The following is a 23,483-nucleotide window of genomic DNA, read 5'->3' as shown; positions in this document are numbered from 1 at the left end:
TTGATCAACTGATCGACAACATGATCAATTCAACATAGAATTGTCTTTCTGTCCTCCTTCTAAATTTGCTTCCACCTCTCTTGCATTCAGCTTCGACTACAAATGTTTCCTATTTCATGCTTTTTTGTAAAGTAAACTCTTGTCTGCATCAGCTTCCACTTCTCCTTGAACACAGCTTTCAGTATTCAGATGACATAGCTTACCTACTCAGGCCAAATACCTCTGTGTAATATGGTGCTAGTCCATTCAGAGTAAAAAAAAAAGCTACCTAACCTGGATCCGAAAAATGCTATTTACCTATTGCACCCGTTAACTGATGAATGATACAGGACATCTTAAAACATAGCTCTAGCATGAGGTTGAGCATCTATTTTCTTGGGAAGTTTAAAAGAAAGGATGAAGACCCAAACTACCAGCAGGCCGAAATAGCTCAGTTGGGAGAGCGTTAGACTGAAGATCTAAAGGTCCCTGGTTCAATCCCGGGTTTCGGCACAATTTCAACCTCTGCTTTTCATGTCTCAAAAGCTGTTTGGAGTTAAATCAACGCTCTTCTTTATCAAAACCTTTTATCAATCTGATCAACAACACAATCAATTCAACATATTATTTACTTTCTGTCTTCTTTTCAAACTTGCTTCCACCTCTCTTGTATTCAACTATGCCTCATTTATTTGAAACTTCTTGCTTTATTTTAAAGTAAAGCTTTGCCTGCATCAGCCTCCAATTCCCCTTATACAAAACTGTCAGTAGTCAGATGACATAGCTTGTACACCCTGGCCATATAGGTCTGTGTTTCAGAGTATAAGTCAATTCAGAGTTTAGAAAAAAAAATTCTACCTACATTGTCCCCTAAAAAGGATATTCACTCATCAGACCAAGTTACCTGCTGAATGATACTGGACACTTTAACATATAACTATAAACGAAAATAGAATGACCAGGTTCTGTATGTATCGTCTACAATTATTAATAATACATCAGGAGGCCACAGGGACTTGTTGGCTGAAATATCTCAGTTGGGAGATCGTTAGACTGAAGAGCTTAAGGTACCTGATTCAATCCTGACTTTCAGCACAGTGCGAGGGGATCCTACATTCTTGCAAAATATTTCTTGAAATCAGCTCTAGTTTTTTTTTCTTTATTTCTCAAAATATTTTATCAACTGATCAACAACATGATAACTTCAACAAAAAGTTGTCTTTCTGTCCTCCTTCTAAACTTGCTTCCACCTCTCTTGCCATCAGCTTTGATGACGAATTTATCCGATTTTATACTTTTTTCAAAGTAAACTCTTGTCTGCATCAGCTTTCACTCCTCCTTGAACAAAGTTGTCAGTATTGAGATGACATAGCTTACCTACTCAGGCGACATACGTCTGTGTAATACAGTGCTGGTCCACTTAGAGTTTTAAAAGAAAAACGACCTAACATTTATCCCAAAAACGCTACTCACCCATTTCACCAGTTAGCTGCTGAACAATGCAGGACACATTAAAACACAGCTCTAACCTCAGATTGAAAATCCAGGTTCTGCATCTCTGTTCTGGGATTGTTCAAAAAAAGAGGCTGAATACTATAACTGCTGGCAGGCCGAAATAGCTCAGTTGGGAGAGAGTTAGACTGAAGATCTAAAGGTCCCTGGTTCGATCCCGGGTTTCGGCACATTTTGAACTTCTGCTTTGCATGCCACAAAGACTATTTTGAGTCAACTCATATTGACTTTGTTTATAATGATCAAAACCTTTTATCAAGATAATCGACAATACAATTAATTCAACATATTATTTACTTTCTGTCTTTCTTTCAAACTTGCTTCCACCTCTCTTGTATTCAACTTTGCCTCCTTTATTTCCCAATTCTTCCTTTAATTGAAAGTAAAGCTTTGCCTGCATCAGCCTCCAGTTCCCCTTATACAAAACTGTTAGTAGTCAGATGACCTAGCTTGCCGACCCTCGCCATATAGGTCTGTGTTTCTGAGTATAAGTCCATTCATAGTTTACAAACATCATCTAACTAACTTGGCTCCTAAAAAGGAAATTCACCCATCAGACCAATTTAGCTACTGAATAATACTGGACAATTTAACACATAACTGCACATGCAGATAGAGTGACCAGGTTCTGCATTTATCTTTAACAATTATAAAAAATACAACAGAAAGCCAAAATTGCCAGCTGGATGAAATAGCTCAGTTGGGAGAGCAGTAGACTGAAGATCTAAAGGTCCCTGGTTCAATCCCGGGTTTAGGCACATTTTGAACTTCTGCTTTGCATGCCACAAATGCTATTTGGAGTCAACTCATATTGACGTTGTTTATAATGATCAAAACCTTTTATCAAGCTGATCGATAAGACAACCATTTCAACATATTTTTTACATTCTGTCTTTCTGTCAAACTTGCTTCCACCTCTCTTGTATTCAACTTTACCTGCTTTATTTGCCAATTCTTCCTTTAATTGAAAGTAAAGCTTTGCCTGCATCAGCCTCGAGTTCCCCTTATACAAAACTGTTAGTAGTCAGATGACCTAGTTTGCCTACCCTCGCCATATAGGTCTGTGTGTCTGAGTATAAGTCCATTCATAGTTTACAAACATCTTCTAACTAACTTGGCTCCTAAAAAGGAAATTCACCCATCAGACCAATTTAGCTGCTGAATAATATTGGACAATTTAACACATAACTGCACATGCAGATAGAATGACCAGGGTCTGCATTTATCTTTAACAATTATCAAAAATACAACAGAAAGCCAAAATGGCCAGCTGGATGAAATAGCTCAGTTGGGAGAGTGTTAGATTGAAAATCTAAAAGTCCCTTTTTCAATGCTGGGTTTCGGAAAAGTCTGAGAGGTTTCTTGCTTCTCACAAAATATTTCTTGGTATCAGCTCAAGTTTTTCTTTCTTTATTTATCAAAATATTTGATCAACTGATCGACAACATGATCAATTCAACATAGAATTGTCTTTCTGTCCTCCTTCTAAATTTGCTTCCACCTCTCTTGCATTCAGCTTCGACTACAAATGTTTCCTATTTCATGCTTTTTTGTAAAGTAAACTCTTGTCTGCATCAGCTTCCACTTCTCCTTGAACACAGATTTCAGTATTCAGATGACATAGCTTACCTACTCAGGCCAAATACCTCTGTGTAATATGGTGCTAGTCCATTCAGAGTAAAAAAAAAAGCTACCTAACCTGGATCCGAAAAATGCTATTTACCTATTGCACCCGTTAACTGATGAATGATACAGGACATCTTAAAACATAGCTCTAGCATGAGGTTGAGCATCTATTTTCTTGGGAAGTTTAAAAGAAAGGATGAAGACCCAAACTACCAGCAGGCCGAAATAGCTCAGTTGGGAGAGCGTTAGACTGAAGATCTAAAGGCCCCTGGTTCAATCCCGGGTTTCGGCACAATTTCAACCTCTGCTTTTCATGTCTCAAAAGCTGTTTGGAGTTAAATCAACGCTCTTCTTTATCAAAACCTTTTATCAATCTGATCAACAACACAATCAATTCAACATATTATTTACTTTCTGTCTTCTTTTCAAACTTGCTTCCACCTCTCTTGTATTCAACTATGCCTCATTTATTTGAAACTTCTTGCTTTATTTTAAAGTAAAGCTTTGCCTGCATCAGCCTCCAATTCCCCTTATACAAAACTGTCAGTAGTCAGATGACATAGCTTGTACACCCTGGCCATATAGGTCTGTGTTTCAGAGTATAAGTCAATTCAGAGTTTAGAAAAATAAATTCTACCTACATTGTCCCCTAAAAAGGATATTCACTCATCAGACCAAGTTACCTGCTGAATGATACTGGACACTTTAACACATAACTATAAACGAAAATAGAATGACCAGGTTCTGTATGTATCGTCTACAATTATTAATAATACATCAGGAGGCCACAGGGACTTGTTGGCTGAAATATCTCAGTTGGGAGATCGTTAGACTGAAGAGCTTAAGGTACCTGATTCAATCCTGACTTTCAGCACAGTGCGAGGGGATCCTACATTCTTGCAAAATATTTCTTGAAATCAGCTCTAGTTTTTTTTTCTTTATTTCTCAAAATATTTTATCAACTGATCAACAACATGATAACTTCAACAAAAAGTTGTCTTTCTGTCCTCCTTCTAAACTTGCTTCCACCTCTCTTGCCATCAGCTTTGATGACGAATTTATCCCATTTTATACTTTTTTCAAAGTAAACTCTTGTCTGCATCAGCTTTCACTTCTCCTTGAACAAAGTTGTCAGTATTGAGATGACATAGCTTACCTACTCAGGCGACATACGTCTGTGTAATACAGTGCTGGTCCACTTAGAGTTTTAAAAGAAAAACGACCTAACATTTATCCCAAAAACGCTACTCACCCATTTCACCAGTTAGCTGCTGAACAATGCAGGACACATTAAAACACAGCTCTAACCTCAGATTGAAAATCCAGGTTCTGCATCTCTGTTCTGGGATTGTTCAAAAAAAGAGGCTGAATACTATAACTGCTGGCAGGCCGAAATAGCTCAGTTGGGAGAGCGTTAGACTGAAGATCTAAAGGTCCCTGGTTCGATCCCGGGTTTCGGCACATTTTGAACTTCTGCTTTGCATGCCACAAAGACTATTTTGAGTCAACTCATATTGACTTTGTTTATAATGATCAAAACCTTTTATCAAGATAATCGACAATACAATTAATTCAACATATTATTTACTTTCTGTCTTTCTTTCAAACTTGCTTCCACCTCTCTTGTATTCAACTTTGCCTCCTTTATTTCCCAATTCTTCCTTTAATTGAAAGTAAAGCTTTGCCTGCATCAGCCTCCAGTTCCCCTTATACAAAACTGTTAGTAGTCAGATGACCTAGCTTGCCGACCCTCGCCATATAGGTCTGTGTTTCTGAGTATAAGTCCATTCATAGTTTACAAACATCATCTAACTAACTTGGCTCCTAAAAAGGAAATTCACCCATCAGACCAATTTAGCTACTGAATAATACTGGACAATTTAACACATAACTGCACATGCAGATAGAGTGACCAGGTTCTGCATTTATCTTTAACAATTATAAAAAATACAACAGAAAGCCAAAATTGCCAGCTGGATGAAATAGCTCAGTTGGGAGAGCAGTAGACTGAAGATCTAAAGGTCCCTGGTTCAATCCCGGGTTTAGGCACATTTTGAACTTCTGCTTTGCATGCCACAAATGCTATTTGGAGTCAACTCATATTGACGTTGTTTATAATGATCAAAACCTTTTATCAAGCTGATCGATAAGACAACCATTTCAACATATTTTTTACATTCTGTCTTTCTGTCAAACTTGCTTCCACCTCTCTTGTATTCAACTTTACCTGCTTTATTTGCCAATTCTTCCTTTAATTGAAAGTAAAGCTTTGCCTGCATCAGCCTTGAGTTCCCCTTATACAAAACTGTTAGTAGTCAGATGACCTAGTTTGCCTACCCTCGCCATATAGGTCTGTGTGTCTGAGTATAAGTCCATTCATAGTTTACAAACATCTTCTAACTAACTTGGCTCCTAAAAAGGAAATTCACCCATCAGACCAATTTAGCTGCTGAATAATATTGGACAATTTAACACATAACTGCACATGCAGATAGAATGACCAGGGTCTGCATTTATCTTTAACAATTATCAAAAATACAACAGAAAGCCAAAATGGCCAGCTGGATGAAATAGCTCAGTTGGGAGAGTGTGAGATTGAAAATCTAAAAGTCCCTTTTTCAATGCTGGGTTTCGGAAAAGTCTGAGAGGTTTCTTGCTTCTCACAAAATATTTCTTGGTATCAGCTCAAGTTTTTCTTTCTTTATTTATCAAAATATTTGATCAACTGATCGACAACATGATCAATTCAACATAGAATTGTCTTTCTGTCCTCCTTCTAAATTTGCTTCCACCTCTCTTGCATTCAGCTTCGACTACAAATGTTTCCTATTTCATGCTTTTTTGTAAAGTAAACTCTTGTCTGCATCAGCTTCCACTTCTCCTTGAACACAGATTTCAGTATTCAGATGACATAGCTTACCTACTCAGGCCAAATACCTCTGTGTAATATGGTGCTAGTCCATTCAGAGTAAAAAAAAAAGCTACCTAACCTGGATCCGAAAAATGCTATTTACCTATTGCACCCGTTAACTGATGAATGATACAGGACATCTTAAAACATAGCTCTAGCATGAGGTTGAGCAACTATTTTCTTGGGAAGTTTAAAAGAAAGGATGAAGACCCAAACTACCAGCAGGCCGAAATAGCTCAGTTGGGAGAGCGTTAGACTGAAGATCTAAAGGTCCCTGGTTCAATCCTGGGTTTTGGCACAATTTCAACCTCTGCTTTTCATGTCTCAAAAGCTGTTTGGAGTTAAATCAACGCTCTTCTTTATCAAAACCTTTTATCAATCTGATCAACAACACAATCAATTCAACATATTATTTACTTTCTGTCTTCTTTTCAAACTTGCTTCCACCTCTCTTGTATTCAACTATGCCTCATTTATTTGAAACTTCTTGCTTTATTTTAAAGTAAAGCTTTGCCTGCATCAGCCTCCAATTCCCCTTATACAAAACTGTCAGTAGTCAGATGACATAGCTTGTACACCCTGGCCATATAGGTCTGTGTTTCAGAGTATAAGTCAATTCAGAGTTTAGAAAAATAAATTCTACCTACATTGTCCCCTAAAAAGGATATTCACTCATCAGACCAAGTTACCTGCTGAATGATACTGGACACTTTAACACATAACTATAAACGAAAATAGAATGACCAGGTTCTGTATGTATCGTCTACAATTATTAATAATACATCAGGAGGCCACAGGGACTTGTTGGCTGAAATATCTCAGTTGGGAGATCGTTAGACTGAAGAGCTTAAGGTACCTGATTCAATCCTGACTTTCAGCACAGTGCGAGGGGATCCTACATTCTTGCAAAATATTTCTTGAAATCAGCTCTAGTTTTTTTTTCTTTATTTCTCAAAATATTTTATCAACTGATCAACAACATGATAACTTCAACAAAAAGTTGTCTTTCTGTCCTCCTTCTAAACTTGCTTCCACCTCTCTTGCCATCAGCTTTGATGACGAATTTATCCCATTTTATACTTTTTCAAAGTAAACTCTTGTCTGCATCAGCTTTCACTTCTCCTTGAACAAAGTTGTCAGTATTGAGATGACATAGCTTACCTACTCAGGCGACATACGTCTGTGTAATACAGTGCTGGTCCACTTAGAGTTTTAAAAGAAAAACGACCTAACATTTATCCCAAAAACGCTACTCACCCATTTTACCAGTTAGCTGCTGAACAATGCAGGACACATTAAAACACAGCTCTAACCTCAGATTAAAACTCCAGGTTCTGCATCTCTGTTCTGGGATTGTTCAAAAAAAGAGGCTGAATACTATAACTGCTGGCAGGCCGAAATAGCTCAGTTGGGAGAGCGTTAGACTGAAGATCTAAAGGTCCCAGGTTCGATCCCGGGTTTCGGCACATTTTGAACTTCTGCTTTGCATGCCACAAAGACTATTTTGAGTCAACTCATATTGACTTTGTTTATAATGATCAAAACCTTTTATCAAGATAATCGACAATACAATTAATTCAACATATTATTTACTTTCTGTCTTTCTTTCAAACTTGCTTCCACCTCTCTTGTATTCAACTTTGCCTCCTTTATTTCCCAATTCTTCCTTTAATTGAAAGTAAAGCTTTGCCTGCATCAGCCTCCAGTTCCCCTTATACAAAACTGTTAGTAGTCAGATGACCTAGCTTGCCGACCCTCGCCATATAGGTCTGTGTTTCTGAGTATAAGTCCATTCATAGTTTACAAACATCATCTAACTAACTTGGCTCCTAAAAAGGAAATTCACCCATCAGACCAATTTAGCTACTGAATAATACTGGACAATTTAACACATAACTGCACATGCAGATAGAGTGACCAGGTTCTGCATTTATCTTTAACAATTATAAAAAATACAACAGAAAGCCAAAATTGCCAGCTGGATGAAATAGCTCAGTTGGGAGAGCAGTAGACTGAAGATCTAAAGGTCCCTGGTTCAATCCCGGGTTTAGGCACATTTTGAACTTCTGCTTTGCATGCCACAAATGCTATTTGGAGTCAACTCATATTGACGTTGTTTATAATGATCAAAACCTTTTATCAAGCTGATCGATAAGACAACCATTTCAACATATTTTTTACATTCTGTCTTTCTGTCAAACTTGCTTCCACCTCTCTTGTATTCAACTTTACCTGCTTTATTTGCCAATTCTTCCTTTAATTGAAAGTAAAGCTTTGCCTGCATCAGCCTCGAGTTCCCCTTATACAAAACTGTTAGTAGTCAGATGACCTAGTTTGCCTACACTCGCCATATAGGTCTGTGTGTCTGAGTATAAGTCCATTCATAGTTTACAAACATCTTCTAACTAACTTGGCTCCTAAAAAGGAAATTCACCCATCAGACCAATTTAGCTGCTGAATAATATTGGACAATTTAACACATAACTGCACATGCAGATAGAATGACCAGGGTCTGCATTTATCTTTAACAATTATCAAAAATACAACAAAAAGCCAAAATGGCCAGCTGGATGAAATAGCTCAGTTGGGAGAGTGTTAGATTGAAAATCTAAAAGTCCCTTGTTCAATGCTGGGTTTCGGAAAAGTCTGAGAGGTTTCTTGCTTCTCACAAAATATTTCTTGGTATCAGCTCAAGTTTTTCTTTCTTTATTTATCAAAATATTTGATCAACTGATCGACAACATGATCAATTCAACATAGAATTGTCTTTCTGTCCTCCTTCTAAATTTGCTTCCACCTCTCTTGCATTCAGCTTCGACTACAAATGTTTCCTATTTCATGCTTTTTTGTAAAGTAAACTCTTGTCTGCATCAGCTTCCACTTCTCCTTGAACACAGATTTCAGTATTCAGATGACATAGCTTACCTACTCAGGCCAAATACCTCTGTGTAATATGGTGCTAGTCCATTCAGAGTAAAAAAAAAGCTACCTAACCTGGATCCGAAAAATGCTATTTACCTATTGCACCCGTTAACTGATGAATGATACAGGACATCTTAAAACATAGCTCTAGCATGAGGATGAGCATCTATTTTCTTGGGAAGTTTAAAAGAAAGGATGAAGACCCAAACTACCAGCAGGCTGAAATAGCTCAGTTGGGAGAGTGTTAGAGTGAAGATCTAAAGGTCCCTGGTTCAATCCCGGGTTTCGGCACAATTTCAACTTCTGCTTTTCATGTCACAAAAGCTGTTTGGAGTTAAATCAAAGCTCTTCTTTATCAAAACCTTTCATCAATCTGATCAACAACACAATCAATTCAACATATTATTTACTTTCTGTCTTCCTTTCAAACTTGCTTCCACCTCTCTTGTATTCAACTATGCCTCATTTATTTGCAACTTCTTGCTTTATTTTAAAGTAAAGCTTTGCCTGCATCAGCCTCCAATTCCCCTTATACAAAACTGTCAGTAGTCAGATGACATAGCTTGTACACCCTGGCCATATAGGTCTGTGGTTCAGAGTATAAGTCAATTCAGAGTTTAGAAAAAAAAATTCTACCTACATTGTGCCCTAAAAAGGATATTCACTCATCAGACCAAGTTACCTGCTGAATGATACTGGACACTTTAACACATAACTATAAACGAAAATAGAATGACCAGGTTCTGTATGTATCGTCTACAATTATTAATAATACATCAGGAGGCCACAGGGACTTGTTGGCTGAAATATCTCAGTTGGGAGATCGTTAGACTGAAGAGCTTAAGGTACCTGATTCAATCCTGACTTTCAGCACAGTGCGAGGGGATCCTACATTCTTGCAAAATATTTCTTGAAATCAGCTCTAGTTTTTTTTTCTTTATTTCTCAAAATATTTTATCAACTGATCAACAACATGATAACTTCAACAAAAAGTTGTCTTTCTGTCCTCCTTCTAAACTTGCTTCCACCTCTCTTGCCATCAACTTTGATGACGAATTTATCCCATTTTATACTTTTTTCAAAGTAAACTCTTGTCTGCATCAGCTTTCACTTCTCCTTGAACAAAGTTGTCAGTATTGAGATGACATAGCTTACCTACTCAGGCGACATACGTCTGTGTAATACAGTGCTGGTCCACTTAGAGTTTTAAAAGAAAAACGACCTAACATTTATCCCAAAAACGCTACTCACCCATTTCACCAGTTAGCTGCTGAACAATGCAGAACACATTAAAACACAGCTCTAACCTCAGATTGAAAATCCAGGTTCTGCATCTCTGTTCTGGGATTGTTCAAAAAAAGAGGCTGAATACTATAGCTGCTGGCAGGCCGAAATAGCTCAGTTGGGAGAGCGTTAGACTGAAGATCTAAAGGTCCCTGGTTCGATCCCGGGTTTCGGCACATTTTGAACTTCTGCTTTGCATGCCACAAAGACTATTTTGAGTCAACTCATATTGACTTTGTTTATAATGATCAAAACCTTTTATCAAGATAATCGACAATACAATTAATTCAACATATTATTTACTTTCTGTCTTTCTTTCAAACTTGCTTCCACCTCTCTTGTATTCAACTTTGCCTCCTTTATTTCCCAATTCTTCCTTTAATTGAAAGTAAAGCTTTGCCTGCATCAGCCTCCAGTTCCCCTTATACAAAACTGTTAGTAGTCAGATGACCTAGCTTGCCGACCCTCGCCATATAGGTCTGTGTTTCTGAGTATAAGTCCATTCCTAGTTTACAAACATCATCTAACTAACTTGGCTCCTAAAAAGGAAATTCACCCATCAGACCAATTTAGCTACTGAATAATACTGGACAATTTAACACATAACTGCACATGCAGATAGAGTGACCAGGTTCTGCATTTATCTTTAACAATTATAAAAAATACAACAGAAAGCCAAAATTGCCAGCTGGATGAAATAGCTCAGTTGGGAGAGCAGTAGACTGAAGATCTAAAGGTCCCTGGTTCAATCCCGGGTTTAGGCACATTTTGAACTTCTGCTTTGCATGCCACAAATGCTATTTGGAGTCAACTCATATTGACGTTGTTTATAATGATCAAAACCTTTTATCAAGCTGATCGATAAGACAACCATTTCAACATATTTTTTACATTCTGTCTTTCTGTCAAACTTGCTTCCACCTCTCTTGTATTCAACTTTACCTGCTTTATTTGCCAATTCTTCCTTTAATTGAAAGTAAAGCTTTGCCTGCATCAGCCTCGAGTTCCCCTTATACAAAACTGTTAGTAGTCAGATGACCTAGTTTGCCTACCCTCGCCATATAGGTCTGTGTGTCTGAGTATAAATCCATTCATAGTTTACAAACATCTTCTAACTAACTTGGCTCCTAAAAAGGAAATTCACCCATCAGACCAATTTAGCTGCTGAATAATATTGGACAATTTAACACATAACTGCACATGCAGATAGAATGACCAGGGTCTGCATTTATCTTTAACAATTATCAAAAATACAACAGAAAGCCAAAATGGCCAGCTGGATGAAATAGCTCAGTTGGGAGAGTGTTAGATTGAAAATCTAAAAGTCCCTTGTTCAATGCTGGGTTTCGGAAAAGTCTGAGAGGTTTCTTGCTTCGCGCAAAATATTTCTTGGTATCAGCTCAAGTTTTTCTTTCTTTATTTATCAAAATATTTGATCAACTGATCGACAACATGATCAATTCAACATAGAATTGTCTTTCTGTCCTCCTTCTAAATTTGCTTCCACCTCTCTTGCATTCAGCTTCGACTACAAATGTTTCCTATTTCATGCTTTTTTGTAAAGTAAACTCTTGTCTGCATCAGCTTCCACTTCTCCTTGAACACAGATTTCAGTATTCAGATGACATAGCTTACCTACTCAGGCCAAATACCTCTGTGTAATATGGTGCTAGTCCATTCAGAGTAAAAAAAAAAGCTACCTAACCTGGATCCGAAAAATGCTATTTACCTATTGCACCCGTTAACTGATGAATGATACAGGACATCTTAAAACATAGCTCTAGCATGAGGTTGAGCATCTATTTTCTTGGGAAGTTTAAAAGAAAGGATGAAGACACAAACTACCAGCAGGCCGAAATAGCTCAGTTGGGAGAGCGTTAGACTGAAGATCTAAAGGTCCCTGGTTCAATCCCGGGTTTCGGCACAATTTCAACCTCTGCTTTTCATGTCTCGAAAGCTGTTTGGAGTTAAATCAACGCTCTTCTTTATCAAAACCTTTTATCAATCTGATCAACAACACAATCAATTCAACATATTATTTACTTTCTGTCTTCTTTTCAAACTTGCTTCCACCTCTCTTGTATTCAACTATGCCTCATTTATTTGAAACTTCTTGCTTTATTTTAAAGTAAAGCTTTGCCTGCATCAGCCTCCAATTCCCCTTATACAAAACTGTCAGTAGTCAGATGACATAGCTTGTACACCCTGGCCATATAGGTCTGTGTTTCAGAGTATAAGTCAATTCAGAGTTTAGAAAAAAAAATTCTACCTACATTGTGCCCTAAAAAGGATATTCACTCATCAGACCAAGTTACCTGCTGAATGATACTGGACACTTTAACATATAACTATAAACGAAAATAGAATGACCAGGTTCTGTATGTATCGTCTACAATTATTAATAATACATCAGGAGGCCACAGGGACTTGTTGGCTGAAATATCTCAGTTGGGAGATCGTTAGACTGAAGAGCTTAAGGTACCTGATTCAATCCTGACTTTCAGCACAGTGCAAGGGGATCCTACATTCTTGCAAAATATTTCTTGAAATCAGCTCTAGTTTTTTTTTCTTTATTTCTCAAAATATTTTATCAACTGATCAACAACATGATAACTTCAACAAAAAGTTGTCTTTCTGTCCTCCTTCTAAACTTGCTTCCACCTCTCTTGCCATCAGCTTTGATGACGAATTTATCCCATTTTATACTTTTTTCAAAGTAAACTCTTGTCTGCATCAGCTTTCACTTCTCCTTGAACAAAGTTGTCAGTATTGAGATGACATAGCTTACCTACTCAGGTGACATACGTCTGTGTAATACAGTGCTGGTCCACTTAGAGTTTTAAAAGAAAAACGACCTAACATTTATCCCAAAAACGCTACTCACCCATTTCACCAGTTAGCTGCTGAACAATGCAGGACACATTAAAACACAGCTCTAACCTCAGATTGAAAATCCAGGTTCTGCATCTCTGTTCTGGGATTGTTCAAAAAAAGAGGCTGAATACTATAACTGCTGGCAGGCCGAAATAGCTCAGTTGGGAGAGCGTTAGACTGAAGATCTAAAGGTCCCTGGTTCAATCCCGGGTTTCGGCACATTTTGAACTTCTGCTTTGCATGCCACAAAGACTATTTTGAGTCAACTCATATTGACTTTGTTTATAATGATCAAAACCTTTTATCAAGATAATCGACAATACAATTAATTCAACATATTATTTACTTTCTGTCTTTCTTTCAAACTTGCTTCCACCTCTCTTGTATTCAACTTTGCCTCCTTTATTTCCCAATTCTTCCTTTAATTGAAAGTAAAGCTTTGCCTGCATCAGCCTCCAGTTCCCCTTATACAAAACTGTTAGTAGTCAGATGACCTAGCTTGCCGACCCTCGCCATATAGGTCTGTGTTTCTGAGTATAAGTCCATTCATAGTTTACAAACATCATCTAACTAACTTGGCTCCTAAAAAGGAAATTCACCCATCAGACCAATTTAGCTACTGAATAATACTGGACAATTTAACACATAACTGCACATGCAGATAGAGTGACCAGGTTCTGCATTTATCTTTAACAATTATAAAAAATACAACAGAAAGCCAAAATTGCCAGCTGGATGAAATAGCTCAGTTGGGAGAGCAGTAGACTGAAGATCTAAAGGTCCCTGGTTCAATCCCGGGTTTAGGCACATTTTGAACTTCTGCTTTGCATGCCACAAATGCTATTTGGAGTCAACTCATATTGACGTTGTTTATAATGATCAAAACCTTTTATCAAGCTGATCGATAAGACAACCATTTCAACATATTTTTTACATTCTGTCTTTCTGTCAAACTTGCTTCCACCTCTCTTGTATTCAACTTTACCTGCTTTATTTGCCAATTCTTCCTTTAATTGAAAGTAAAGCTTTGCCTGCATCAGCCTCGAGTTCCCCTTATACAAAACTGTTAGTAGTCAGATGACCTAGTTTGCCTACCCTCGCCATATAGGTCTGTGTGTCTGAGTATAAGTCCATTCATAGTTTACAAACATCTTCTAACTAACTTGGCTCCTAAAAAGGAAATTCACCCATCAGACCAATTTAGCTGCTGAATAATATTGGACAATTTAACACATAACTGCACATGCAGATAGAATGACCAGGGTCTGCATTTATCTTTAACAATTATCAAAAATACAACAGAAAGCCAAAATGGCCAGCTGGATGAAATAGCTCAGTTGGGAGAGTGTTAGATTGAAAATCTAAAAGTCCCTTTTTCAATGCTGGGTTTCGGAAAAGTCTGAGAGGTTTCTTGCTTCTCACAAAATATTTCTTGGTATCAGCTCAAGTTTTTCTTTCTTTATTTATCAAAATATTTGATCAACTGATCGACAACATGATCAATTCAACATAGAATTGTCTTTCTGTCCTCCTTCTAAATTTGCTTCCACCTCTCTTGCATTCAGCTTCGACTACAAATGTTTCCTATTTAATGCTTTTTTGTAAAGTAAACTCTTGTCTGCATCAGCTTCCACTTCTCCTTGAACACAGATTTCAGTATTCAGATGACATAGCTTACCTACTCAGGCCAAATACCTCTGTGTAATATGGTGCTAGTCCATTCAGAGTAAAAAAAAAAGCTACCTAACCTGGATCCGAAAAATGCTATTTACCTATTGCACCCGTTAACTGATGAATGATACAGGACATCTTAAAACATAGCTCTGGCATGAGGTTGAGCAACTATTTTCTTGGGAAGTTTAAAAGAAAGGATGAAGACCCAAACTACCAGCAGGCCGAAATAGCTCAGTTGGGAGAGCGTTAGACTGAAGATCTAAAGGTCCCTGGTTCAATCCCGGGTTTCGGCACAATTTCAACTTCTGCTTTTCATGTCTCAAAAGCTGTTTGGAGTTAAATCAACGCTCTTCTTTATCAAAACCTTTTATCAATCTGATCAACAACACAATCAATTCAACATATTATTTACTTTCTGTCTTCTTTTCAAACTTGCTTCCACCTCTCTTGTATTCAACTATGCCTCATTTATTTGCAACTTCTTGCTTTATTTTAAAGTAAAGTTTTGCCTGCATCAGCCTCCAATTCCCCTTATACAAAACTGTCAGTAGTCAGATGACATAGCTTGTACACCCTGGCCATATAGGTCTGTGTTTCAGAGTATAAGTCAATTCAGAGTTTAGAAAAAAAAATTCTACCTACCTTGTCCCCTAAAAAGGATATTCACTCATCAGACCAAGTTACCTGCTGAATGATACTGGACACTTTAACACATAACTATGAACGAAAATAGAATGACCAGGTTCTGTATGTATCGTCTACAATTATTAATAATACATCAGGAGGCCACAGGGACTTGTTGGCTGAAATATCTCAGTTGGGAGATCGTTAGACTGAAGAGCTTAAGGTACCTGATTCAATCCTGACTTTCAGCACAGTGCGAGGGGATCCTACATTCTTGCAAAATATTTCTTGAAATCAGCTCTAGTTTTTTTTTCTTTATTTCTCAAAATATTTTATCAACTGATCAACAACATGATAACTTCAACAAAAAGTTGTCTTTCTGTCCTCCTTCTAAACTTGCTTCCACCTCTCTTGCCATCAGCTTTGATGACAAATTTATCCCATTTTATACTTTTTTCAAAGTAAACTCTTGTCTGCATCAGCTTTCACTTCTCCTTGAACAAAGTTGTCAGTATTGAGATGACATAGCTTACCTACTCAGGCGACATACGTCTGTGTAATACAGTGCTGGTCCACTCAGAGTTTTAAAAGAAAAACGACCTAACATTTATCCCAAAAACGCTACTCACCCATTTCACCAGTTAGCTGCTGAACAATGCAGGACACATTAAAACACAGCTCTAACCTCAGATTGAAAATCCAGGTTCTGCATCTCTGTTCTGTGATTGTTCAAAAAAAGAGGCTGAATACTATAGCTGCTGGCAGGCCGAAATAGCTCAGTTGGGAGAGTGTTAGACAGAAGATCTAAAGGTCCCTGGTTCGATCCCGGGTTTCGGCACATTTTGAACTTCTGCTTTGCATGCCACAAAGACTATTTTGAGTCAACTCATATTGACTTTGTTTATAATGATCAAAACCTTTTATCAAGATAATCGACAATACAATTAATTCAACATATTATTTACTTTCTGTCTTTCTTTCAAACTTGCTTCCACCTCTCTTGTATTCAACTTTGCCTCCTTTATTTCCCAATTCTTCCTTTAATTGAAAGTAAAGCTTTGCCTGCATCAGCCTCCAGTTCCCCTTATACAAAACTGTTAGTAGTCAGATGACCTAGCTTGCCGACCCTCGCCATATAGGTCTGTGTTTCTGAGTATAAGTCCATTCATAGTTTACAAACATCATCTAACTAACTTGGCTCCTAAAAAGGAAATTCACCAATCAGACCAATTTAGCTACTGAATAATACTGGACAATTTAACACATAACTGCACATGCAGATAGAGTGACCAGGTTCTGCATTTATCTTTAACAATTATAAAAAATACAACAGAAAGCCAAAATTGCCAGCTGGATGAAATAGCCCAGTTGGGAGAGCAGTAGACTGAAGATCTAAAGGTCCCTGCTTCAATCCCGGGTTTAGGCACATTTTGAACTTCTGCTTTGCATGCCACAAATGCTATTTGGAGTCAACTCATATTGACGTTGTTTATAATGATCAAAACCTTTTATCAAGCTGATCGATAAGACAACCATTTCAACATATTTTTTACATTCTGTCTTTCTGTCAAACTTGCTTCCACCTCTCTTGTATTCAACTTTACCTGCTTTATTTGCCAATTCTTCCTTTAATTGAAAGTAAAGCTTTGCCTGCATCAGCCTCGAGTTCCCCTTATACAAAACTGTTAGTAGTCAGATGACCTAGTTTGCCTACCCTCGCCATATAGGTCTGTGTGTCTGAGTATAAGTCCATTCATAGTTTACAAACATCATCTAACTAACTTGGCTCCTAAAAAGGAAATTCACCCATCAGACCAATTTAGCTGCTGAATAATATTGGACAATTTAACACATAACTGCACATGCAGATAGAATGACCAGGGTCTGCATTTATCTTTAACAATTATCAAAAATACAACAGAAAGCCAAAATGGCCAGCTGGATGAAATAGCTCAGTTGGGAGAGTGTTAGATTGAAAATCTAAAAGTCCCTTGTTCAATGCTGGGTTTCGGAAAAGTCTGAGAGGTTTCTTGCTTCTCACAAAATATTTCTTGGTATCAGCTCAAGTTTTTCTTTCTTTATTTATCAAAATATTTGATCAACTGATCGACAACATGATCAATTCAACATAGAATTGTCTTTCTGTCCTCCTTCTAAATTTGCTTCCACCTCTCTTGCATTCAGCTTCGACTACAAATGTTTCCTATTTCATGCTTTTTTGTAAAGTAAACTCTTGTCTGCATCAGCTTCCACTTCTCCTTGAACACAGATTTCAGTATTCAGATGACATAGCTTACCTACTCAGGCCAAATACCTCTGTGTAATATGGTGCTAGTCCATTCAGAGTAAAAAACAAAAGCTACCTAACCTGGATCCGAAAAATGCTATTTACCTATTGCACCCGTTAACTGATGAATGATACAGGACATCTTAAAACATAGCTCTAGCATGAGGTTGAGCATCTATTTTCTTGGGAAGTTTAAAAGAAAGGATGAAGACCCAAACTACCAGCAGGCCGAAATAGCTCAGTTGGGAGAGCGTTAGACTGAAGATCTAAAGGTTCAATCCCGGGTTTCGGCACAATTTCAACTTCTGCTTTTCATGTCACAAAAGCTGTTTGGAGTTAAATCAACGCTCTTCTTTATCAAAACCTTTTATCAATCTGATCAACAACACAATCAATTCAACATATTATTTACTTTCTGTCTTCCTTTCAAACTTGTTTCCACCTCTCTTGTATTCAACTATGCCTCATTTATTTGCAACTTCTTGCTTTATTTTAAAGTAAAGCTTTGCCTGCATCAGCCTCCAATTCCCCTTATACAAAACTGTCAGTAGTCAGATGACATACCTTGTACACCCTGGCCATATAGGTCTGTGTTTCAGAGTATAAGTCAATTCAAAGTTTAGAAAAAAAAATTCTACCTACCTTGTCCCCTAAAAAGGATATTCACTCATCAGACCAAGTTACCTGCTGAATGATACTGGACACTTTAACACATAACTATAAACGAAAATAGAATGACCAGGTTCTGTATGTATCGTCTACAATTATTAATAATACATCAGGAGGCCACAGGGACTTGTTGGCTGAAATATCTCAGTTGGGAGATCGTTAGACTGAAGAGCTTAAGGTACCTGATTCAATCCTGACTTTCAGCACAGTGCGAGGGGATCCTACATTCTTGCAAAATATTTCTTGAAATCAGCTCTATTTTTTTTTTCTTTATTTCTCAAAATATTTTATCAACTGATCAACAACATGATAACTTCAACAAAAAGTTGTCTTTCTGTCCTCCTTCTAAACTTGCTTCCACCTCTCTTGCCATCAACTTTGATGACGAATTTATCCCATTTTATACTTTTTTCAAAGTAAACTCTTGTCTGCATCAGCTTTCACTTCTCCTTGAACAAAGTTGTCAGTATTGAGATGACATAGCTTACCTACTCAGGCGACATACGTCTGTGTAATACAGTGCTGGTCCACTCAGAGTTTTAAAAGAAAAACGACCTAACATTTATCCCAAAAACGCTACTCACCCATTTCACCAGTTAGCTGCTGGACAATGCAGGACACATTAAAACACAGCTCTAACCTCAGATTGAAAATCCAGGTTCTGCATCTCTGTTCTGGGATTGTTCAAAAAAAGAGGCTGAATACTATAGCTGCTGGCAGGCCGAAATAGCTCAGTTGGGAGAGTGTTAGACTGAAGATCTAAAGGTCCCTGGTTCGATCCCGGGTTTCGGCACATTTTGAACTTCTGCTTTGCATGCCACAAAGACTATTTTGAGTCAACTCATATTGACTTTGTTTATAATGATCAAAACCTTTTATCAAGATAATCAACAAAACAATTAATTCAACATATTATTTACTTTCTGTCTTTCTTTCAAACTTGCTTCCACCTCTCTTGTATTCAACTTTGCCTCCTTTATTTCCCAATTCTTCCTTTAATTGAAAGTAAAGCTTTGCCTGCATCAGCCTCCAGTTCCCCTTATACAAAACTGTTAGTAGTCAGATGACCTAGCTTGCCGACCCTCGCCATATAGGTCTGTGTTTCTGAGTATAAGTCCATTCATAGTTTACAAACATCATCTAACTAACTTGGCTCCTAAAAAGGAAATTCACCCATCAGACCAATTTAGCTACTGAATAATACTGGACAATTTAACACATAACTGCACATGCAGATAGAGTGACCAGGTTCTGCATTTATCTTTAACAATTATAAAAAATACAACAGATAGCCAAAATTGCCAGCTGGATGAAATAGCTCAGTTGGGAGAGCAGTAGACTGAAGATCTAAAGGTCCCTGGTTCGATCCCGGGTTTCGGCACATTTTGAACTTCTGCTTTGCATGCCACAAATGCTATTTGGAGTCAACTCATATTGACGTTGTTTATAATGATCAAAACCTTTTATCAAGCTGATCGATAAGACAACCATTTCAACATATTTTTTACATTCTGTCTTTCTGTCAAACTTGCTTCCACCTCTCTTGTATTCAACTTTACCTGCTTTATTTGCCAATTCTTCCTTTAATTGAAAGTAAAGCTTTGCCTGCATCAGCCTCGAGTTCCCCTTATACAAAACTGTTAGTAGTCAGATGACCTAGTTTGCCTACCCTCGCCATATAGGTCTGTGTGTCTGAGTATAAGTCCATTCATAGTTTACAAACATCTTCTAACTAACTTGGCTCCTAAAAAGGAAATTCACCCATCAGACCAATTTAGCTGCTGAATAATATTGGACAATTTAACACATAACTGCACATGCAGATAGAATGACCAGGGTCTGCATTTATCTTTAACAATTATCAAAAATACAACAGAAAGGCATAATGGCCAGCTGGATGAAATAGCTCAGTTGGGAGAGTGTTAGATTGAAAATCTAAAAGTCCCTTGTTCAATGCTGGGTTTCGGAAAAGTCTGAGAGGTTTCTTGCTTCTCACAAAATATTTCTTGGTATCAGCTCAAGTTTTTCTTTCTTTATTTATCAAAATATTTGATCAACTGATCGACAACATGATCAATTCAACATAGAATTGTCTTTCTGTCCTCCTTCTAAATTTGCTTCCACCTCTCTTGCATTCAGCTTCGACTACAAATGTTTCCTATTTCATGCTTTTTTGTAAAGTAAACTCTTGTCTGCATCAGCTTCCACTTCTCCTTGAACACAGATTTCAGTATTCAGATGACGTAGCTTACCTACTCAGGCCAAATACCTCTGTGTAATATGGTGCTAGTCCATTCAGAGTAAAAAAAAAAGCTACCTAACCTGGATCCGAAAAATGCTATTTACCTATTGCACCCGTTAACTGATGAATGATACAGGACATCTTAAAACATAGCTCTAGCATGAGGATGAGCATCTATTTTCTTGGGAAGTTTAAAAGAAAGGATGAAGACCCAAACTACCAGCAGGCTGAAATAGCCCAGTTGGGAGAGCGTTAGAGTGAAGATCTAAAGGTCCCTGGTTCAATCCCGGGTTTCGGCACAATTTCAACTTCTGCTTTTCATGTCACAAAAGCTGTTTGGAGTTAAATCAAAGCTCTTCTTTATCAAAACCTTTCATCAATCTGATCAACAACACAATCAATTCAACATATTATTTACTTTCTGTCTTCCTTTCAAACTTGCTTCCACCTCTCTTGTATTCAACTATGCCTCATTTATTTGCAACTTCTTGCTTTATTTTAAAGTAAAGCTTTGCCTGCATCAGCCTCCAATTCCCCTTATACAAAACTGTCAGTAGTCAGATGACATAGCTTGTACACCCTGGCCATATAGGTCTGTGGTTCAGAGTATAAGTCAATTCAGAGTTTAGAAAAAAAAATTCTACCTACATTGTGCCCTAAAAAGGATATTCACTCATCAGACCAAGTTACCTGCTGAATGATACTGGACACTTTAACACATAACTATAAACGAAAATAGAATGACCAGGTTCTGTATGTATCGTCTACAATTATTAATAATACATCAGGAGGCCACAGGGACTTGTTGGCTGAAATATCTCAGTTGGGAGATCGTTAGACTGAAGAGCTTAAGGTACCTGATTCAATCCTGACTTTCAGCACAGTGCGAGGGGATCCTACATTCTTGCAAAATATTTCTTGAAATCAGCTCTAGTTTTTTTTTCTTTATTTCTCAAAATATTTTATCAACTGATCAACAACATGATAACTTCAACAAAAAGTTGTCTTTCTGTCCTCCTTCTAAACTTGCTTCCACCTCTCTTGCCATCAACTTTGATGACGAATTTATCCCATTTTATACTTTTTTCAAAGTAAACTCTTGTCTGCATCAGCTTTCACTTCTCCTTGAACAAAGTTGTCAGTATTGAGATGACATAGCTTACCTACTCAGGCGACATACGTCTGTGTAATACAGTGCTGGTCCACTTAGAGTTTTAAAAGAAAAACGACCTAACATTTATCCCAAAAACGCTACTCACCCATTTCACCAGTTAGCTGCTGAACAATGCAGGACACATTAAAACACAGCTCTAACCTCAGGTTGAAAATCCAGGTTCTGCATCTCTGTTCTGGGATTGTTCAAAAAAAGAGGCTGAATACTATAGCTGCTGGCAGGCCGAAATAGCTCAGTTGGGAGAGCGTTAGACTGAAGATCTAAAGGTCCCTGGTTCGATCCCGGGTTTCGGCACATTTTGAACTTCTGCTTTGCATGCCACAAAGACTATTTTGAGTCAACTCATATTGACTTTGTTTATAATGATCAAAACCTTTTATCAAGATAATCAACAATACAATTAATTCAACATATTATTTACTTTCTGTCTTTCTTTCAAACTTGCTTCCACCTCTCTTGTATTCAACTTTGCCTCCTTTATTTCCCAATTCTTCCTTTAATTGAAAGTAAAGCTTTGCCTGCATCAGCCTCCAGTTCCCCTTATACAAAACTGTTAGTAGTCAGATGACCTAGCTTGCCGACCCTCGCCATATAGGTCTGTGTTTCTGAGTATAAGTCCATTCCTAGTTTACAAACATCATCTAACTAACTTGGCTCCTAAAAAGGAAATTCACCCATCAGACCAATTTAGCTACTGAATAATACTGGACAATTTAACACATAACTGCACATGCAGAGTGACCAGGTTCTGCATTTATCTTTAACAATTATAAAAAATACAACAGAAAGCCAAAATTGCCAGCTGGATGAAATAGCTCAGTTGGGAGAGCAGTAGACTGAAGATCTAAAGGTCCCTGGTTCAATCCCGGGTTTAGGCACATTTTGAACTTCTGCTTTGCATGCCACAAATGCTATTTGGAGTCAACTCATATTGACGTTGTTTATAATGATCAAAACCTTTTATCAAGCTGATCGATAAGACAACCATTTCAACATATTTTTTACATTCTGTCTTTCTGTCAAACTTGCTTCCACCTCTCTTGTATTCAACTTTACCTGCTTTATTTGCCAATTCTTCCTTTAATTGAAAGTAAAGCTTTGCCTGCATCAGCCTCGAGTTCCCCTTATACAAAACTGTTAGTAGTCAGATGACCTAGTTTGCCTACCCTCGCCATATAGGTCTGTGTGTCTGAGTATAAGTCCATTCATAGTTTACAAACATCTTCTAACTAACTTGGCTCCTAAAAAGGAAATTCACCCATCAGACCAATTTAGCTGCTGAATAATATTGGACAATTTAACACATAACTGCACATGCAGATAGAATGACCAGGGTCTGCATTTATCTTTAACAATTATCAAAAATACAACAGAAAGCCAAAATGGCCAGCTGGATGAAATAGCTCAGTTGGGAGAGTGTTAGATTGAAAATCTAAAAGTCCCTTGTTCAATGCTGGGTTTCGGAAAAGTCTGAGAGGTTTCTTGCTTCTCACAAAATATTTCTTGGTATCAGCTCAAGTTTTTCTTTCTTTATTTATCAAAATATTTGATCAACTGATCGACAACATGATCAATTCAACATAGAATTGTCTTTCTGTCCTCCTTCTAAATTTGCTTCCACCTCTCTTGCATTCAGCTTCGACTACAAATGTTTCCTATTTCATGCTTTTTTGTAAAGTAAACTCTTGTCTGCATCAGCTTCCAC

At 37.5% G+C, this 23,483-nt stretch overlaps 9 non-coding genes across 9 annotated transcripts; all 9 read left to right on the top strand.

The window, feature by feature from the left end:
• Nucleotides 1-419: 419 nt before the first annotated feature.
• TRNAF-GAA (transfer RNA phenylalanine (anticodon GAA)) lies at nucleotides 420-492 on the top strand. Its single transcript has one exon. It is a non-coding gene; the product is annotated as a tRNA-Phe (tRNA).
• A 2,844-nt stretch (nucleotides 493-3,336) lies between these two features.
• On the top strand, nucleotides 3,337-3,409 carry TRNAF-GAA (transfer RNA phenylalanine (anticodon GAA)). The gene has a single exon. It is a non-coding gene; the product is annotated as a tRNA-Phe (tRNA).
• A 1,096-nt stretch (nucleotides 3,410-4,505) lies between these two features.
• On the top strand, nucleotides 4,506-4,578 carry TRNAF-GAA (transfer RNA phenylalanine (anticodon GAA)). The gene has a single exon. It is a non-coding gene; the product is annotated as a tRNA-Phe (tRNA).
• Nucleotides 4,579-10,337: 5,759 nt separating this feature from the next.
• On the top strand, nucleotides 10,338-10,410 carry TRNAF-GAA (transfer RNA phenylalanine (anticodon GAA)). The gene has a single exon. It is a non-coding gene; the product is annotated as a tRNA-Phe (tRNA).
• Nucleotides 10,411-12,085: 1,675 nt separating this feature from the next.
• TRNAF-GAA (transfer RNA phenylalanine (anticodon GAA)) lies at nucleotides 12,086-12,158 on the top strand. The gene has a single exon. It is a non-coding gene; the product is annotated as a tRNA-Phe (tRNA).
• A 1,096-nt stretch (nucleotides 12,159-13,254) lies between these two features.
• Nucleotides 13,255-13,327, top strand: TRNAF-GAA (transfer RNA phenylalanine (anticodon GAA)). The gene has a single exon. It is a non-coding gene; the product is annotated as a tRNA-Phe (tRNA).
• Nucleotides 13,328-15,002: 1,675 nt separating this feature from the next.
• On the top strand, nucleotides 15,003-15,075 carry TRNAF-GAA (transfer RNA phenylalanine (anticodon GAA)). The gene has a single exon. It is a non-coding gene; the product is annotated as a tRNA-Phe (tRNA).
• Nucleotides 15,076-19,082: 4,007 nt separating this feature from the next.
• On the top strand, nucleotides 19,083-19,155 carry TRNAF-GAA (transfer RNA phenylalanine (anticodon GAA)). The gene has a single exon. It is a non-coding gene; the product is annotated as a tRNA-Phe (tRNA).
• A 2,844-nt stretch (nucleotides 19,156-21,999) lies between these two features.
• On the top strand, nucleotides 22,000-22,072 carry TRNAF-GAA (transfer RNA phenylalanine (anticodon GAA)). Its single transcript has one exon. It is a non-coding gene; the product is annotated as a tRNA-Phe (tRNA).
• Nucleotides 22,073-23,483: the final 1,411 nt, after the last annotated feature.

The sequence above is a fragment of the Triturus cristatus genome, chromosome 8 (genome assembly GCF_964204655.1).
Source record: "Triturus cristatus chromosome 8, aTriCri1.1, whole genome shotgun sequence".
NCBI lineage: Eukaryota > Metazoa > Chordata > Amphibia > Caudata > Salamandridae > Triturus > Triturus cristatus.
Note: the sequence above shows the minus strand (reverse complement) of the source record. Positions and strands in the feature narration are given on the sequence as shown.